The sequence below is a fragment of the Triticum dicoccoides genome, chromosome 2A (assembly GCF_002162155.2).
Source record: "Triticum dicoccoides isolate Atlit2015 ecotype Zavitan chromosome 2A, WEW_v2.0, whole genome shotgun sequence".
Taxonomy (NCBI): domain Eukaryota; kingdom Viridiplantae; phylum Streptophyta; class Magnoliopsida; order Poales; family Poaceae; genus Triticum; species Triticum dicoccoides.
In genome coordinates, this window is record NC_041382.1 from 716004706 (window position 1) to 716009748 (window position 5043).

The 5043-nt window shown below is 44.2% G+C and overlaps 1 pseudogene; it reads right to left on the reverse strand.

Moving 5' to 3' along the window:
- Positions 1 to 4350: 4350 nt before the first annotated feature.
- Positions 4351 to 5043, reverse strand: LOC119358169 (annotated as a pseudogene).

Genomic DNA, 5043 nt, shown 5'->3' on the forward strand with positions numbered 1-5043 from the left:
CATGCCTGTCATGTACAATTCCTTCAGCCCTGCATTGCCAGTGATACTAGCAATGTCCTCAAATGAGGAATTAGTGATAGCAGAGGCATGTGAAGAATTTGAAACATTAGCAGCATTTGAACATTCTGGTGAAGAATTAGCAGATTCACGTTCAATGCATTTCAAACATGGAGGAACAAATTCTTCCTGAGAAGCGCTGATTTGTTGAGCAAGTAATGAATCCCGCTCCTTCTGAAGATCTTCGTAACTCACTCTTAGCTTCTCAAGATCTTGCTTTCTTTGAAGAAATTCATAAGAAAGCTTCTCATGATCAGATAAAAGAGTGTTATGTTGATCTTGAAGGGTGTCATACTTAGTATGAAGTCTCTGAAGACTTTCAGCCAAAGCTTTTGACTGATCCATTTCTTCACCCAACATATCATCGCTCTTATTTAGCATGTAGTAAACTTTTTCCAAAGCTCTTTGTTGTTTAGTGGCAAGGGAAGCAAGTTTGACATAGTTGGGTCCAAATTCATCATCACTAGACTTGGATAGGTAGCATTCGGTTACCTCAGCATCTTTTGCCATAAGGCATGATGCAGAAGATGATGATTCTGGTTCGAATGTCATTGCTTTGAGAGATTCCTTGAAGTCCTCAAACCAAGGATCATGACAGGTTTGATGACCTTCATAGACCTCAGAGAGACGGTCCCAGACGAGCTTCGCATGATCGAGATGCATGATATTCCTAAACTGATTTTGTGACAGACTAGAGCAGATGACATCCTTCATCGTGAGGTTGAGAAGAGTGTACTTGCGAATGTCATCAGCTTCCGCCATCTTGCACAGATCGGTCAGACCAATCTCAGTGACGGTCCACAGCTCGCTGTTCATCGCCATGAGGCGTTTCTTCATCATGGCCTTCCACTTGGGATACCCGTGACCGTTAAAGATGGGGCGTGTCAGTTTCATCATACCTGCGGTCGACATAACTAAAACTCCATGCGGTTAAACCAAAATCACACAGAACAAGGGAGTACCTTGCTCAGATACCAATTGAAAGTGCGTTATATCGACTAGAGGGGGGTGAATAGGCGATTTTTATGAAATTCTTCACTGAGGAATTTGCCGATGAGGAAATTCCTTAGTGAAGAACTACTAGCAGCGGAATGAGTACTCAAAAGTAAACATAACAGAATACAAGCATAGTCATCATGATGAAATCAAGACAGGCATAGAGTACAGAAGCGTAAGCACAGGATAACACAGGATGAAGACAAACAGACTGAAGAAATTGAACTAAGGAAATTGACAAAGTCTTCAGTCAAAGTCTTCAAACACAGATATGAACAAGCACACACCACAGTTATGAGGAAATGGAAGAGTTGAGGAAATAGAACCAGTAAGCTTGGTGAAGACAATGATTTGGTAGACCAGTTCCAACTGTTGTCTCAGTTGTACGTCTGGTTGGAGCGGCTGAGTATTTAAACTCGAGGACACACAGTCCCGAACACCCAGTCCTGAACACGCAGCTCAAGACACCCAGTCCTCACCGTATTCTCCTTGAACTAAGGTCACACAGACCTCGTCCAATCACTCGTGGTAAGTCTTCAGGCAACTTCCAAACCTTCACACACTTGGTCACTCGGCGATCCACAATTCCTCTTGGATGCTCTAGACCATGACGCCTAACCGTCTGGAAGAAGCACAATCTTCAAAGGTAACAAGCGTCGGATCTACACAGGATCAATCTCTTCAGTGATGCTCAATCACTTGGGGTTTGTAGGTGTTTGGGTTTTGGGTTTTTTCTCACTCGATGATTTTCGCTCAAAGTCCTTAGAGGATGGGTTGCTCTCAAATGACAAGTGTCAGTTTCTATTGGAGCAGCCAACCAGCTAGTGGTTGTAGGGGGCGGCTATTTATAGCCTAGGGAGCAGCCCGACATGATAAGACATAAATGCCCTTCAATGATATGACTGTTAGGTGGATAGATATTTTGGGACAGCTGGCGCATAGCACAGCAACGGTCGGAATTTTGAGTACCAAAATCCTCATGGCTATCATGTTCCTCACTGTGTAGGAAATCCGCACTGGCGAATTCCTAACTCCTCAGTCAGAACAAATTCCTCAGAGACTAGAAGAACTTTGTCTCTGTCACTGAAGAATATGACTGGACTGTATGAGATTTCCAATGGATTCACTCGAAGGAATTGGTAGGTGTAGGATTTTGAGTTGAGCATCACGTGGAAATTTTCCTTAGTATTTTCTCGACCCCCTTTAACAGTACGGTGTTTCCTATGACTCAAGAAAGAGAAAATGAAACTACGAAAACAAAAGTCTTCACGCTTCATGTTCCTCGAATGAATACCAAGTCTTCACGGTCACACCAATTTCTTCACTTTCAAAGTCTTCAGAAAGTCTTCAGAGATCCAAAGTATTTAGTCGAAGAACTTCATTTTTAGGGGTCGACTTTCTCTGTAAATATCAAACTCCTCATAGACTTATAGACCTGTGTACACTCACAAACGCATTAGTCCCTTAACCTATAAGTCTTCAATACACCAAAATCACTAAGGGGCACTAGATGCACTTACACACAGATTGGAGACCGGTGGATCTCTGTACTCCATCATTGGAGATGGAGGGGTTTTCTGTTTTCTATTTTCCCTAAGAGAGAGGAGTAGGTCCTAGTGTTTGGCATGATCTAGGGTTATGACTACTATGTGCTTGGAAGTTATTTACCTAGGATGATAACAATTAGCTAGTGGTTAACTTATGATGACGATGATGATGATGATGATGATGAGACATTACTATATCATTTTATGCTGATGATGAGTTGTTATATCACTACGATGATGATGAGACATTATTATATCACTATGATAATGAGACATTGTTGTATCAATGATGTGTGTATATTTTAAACTGTATAAAAATGTGTATCACTGTTGCATAAATACATCATAAATACGCATAAAAATACACAGAGTTGATAGTGGCACGGGGATACCGCGCTACTGCTAACATAAATAGCAATAGCGCGGGGCGTGACCCATTCTACTGCTAACCAATTAACTGTAGCGTGCTAGTAGTTGTGCGCCCCACGCTACTGCTACCCTCATCCTAGTAGTGAAGAGACAAGACAAAAAAACACCAAAACATACATGCGCGCACACACATGCACATCGTGCATGAATCACAAAGAGCACCACTCCAAGCAAGTCCTGGGGGAACCTTGACGGTGTCGCATTGCCAAGGTGACACATAGCCCAGACCGCACCACTGGCTCCAACCTAACGTCACCGGTTGAAACCCACTGCAAGCCTTTGTTATTCCATTCCCAGTGGAACGTTAACCTGTTTAACAATAATTTTTTAAGAAACGTACCGAATTCTAAATGAAACAATCTTATTTTCAAGTGACAGGCAATATCCATTTCAACCAATTATTAAAGATAAAAGGGCTAATTGCATAGCTAATTGAATTCCTTTTCGAGGTTGATTTCATCTTGAAATTGCATTTGCTTCCTAATTATACCGAGAAAAAAATTAAGAATATTAGTAAAAGAAAGACTCCACAGGACATGAATGAATTCAGGTACATCACATACATTTTTTCCGGGGGTGGGAGGGTGGGGGTGCCTTCATCAGAAGGCACATTGCACGAGAAACACCACCACCGTGGACGAAGAGCACCAACCAGCCGAGACCAGACCATTGACACATCAAGATCATTGGCGCGGGCGAAGGTGGCGAGTGGCTCAATACAAACTGCTTCTTCTTTCTTTGGCAACAACATTATTATTTTAAAGTTAAGATGAAAGAATTGCAAACTAATAGCCCCATAGTTCGAATCGTTAGCAGGCTTACAACCCAGAAGGGAATTCACCGTATCAAACACTATGAATTTATCATTCTACGGCCGTGGGCATGGCCTGTCATTTGCTCATCGATAACACGTTTAATTGCAAGCTTCTTATGCATTCTTCATTGCCAACTTTTCAAAACTAAAAGTACATTGTATTTCTTCAATAGGTGGTTTTGCCGGGCTCAACTCCGGATCCACACATAGAAAGTGACTTGACCAACTTAGCTGGTAAGCTTGATGGCGAATGATGGCCGGGTGAAGGTTTGTTTAACTTATATATATGACGAGCCACTAATCCACTATTATTACAATTGGTAATTAAGTTAGAGATCCTCTTCCAGTAGCCTCGTGTGTATTAGAACTGACTTATTGTGAACTAAATACAATTATTTCATGGTCCTATATATAAGCAACAAGAAACAACAAAATCGTCTAGAAAACGCTAACTAGTTAGATAGAATAGAAGAAGAAAAAGGAGACCCAATTGGGCGTACGTCTAGTCTAGACGCATGGCTTTGGGTGCTAGTAGCCAACGTAGGTGGCATTGGCGTTCTCGCAATGTGACAAGGTGCATGTCTGTCCGTTGTAGATGAGGTCGGCGTTCTGCAGCACGACGCCGTGGCACGGCACGCCGCACGGAGCAGCACGGCCACGGGCAACGTCGACGTGCCCTTGATGTTCTTGAACTTGATGTCCTCGAGGGTGACCCCGGAGAGGCGGAGACGTACCTTGCTCGCAGTTGTAGTAAGGGCAGTACTTTTGGTCGATGATGATGGGGGTCTGCACGTCCTTCATCACCATGTTCTCGAACAGCATGCGCGCGGCGAGGCTCTTGGTAGGGGAGTTCTCCCACGTCTTGATGCGGACGCCGTTCATGGTGCCCTGGAAGGTCATGTCGGTGACGTGGATGCTAGTGACGTCGCCCTCGCCGACGTAGCGGCCGAGGCTACCGACGCTCATGCCGTGGCCCGGGCCGTAGTGGACACGGGCGATATATATGTTGTGGTTCCCCTGGCCGATGGAGATGCAGTCATCGCCGGTGCCGATGCGGGAGTCGGAGATGATCACGCCCGTGTTCCGCTCGATGTGGATGCCGTCCGTGTTGGGGCTGTTTTCTGGCGCGTGGATCTGGAGGTTGCTCATCCTCATGTTGTTGTTGTGCAGCAGCGCGATGTAGAAGAACCTGTTGTGCGG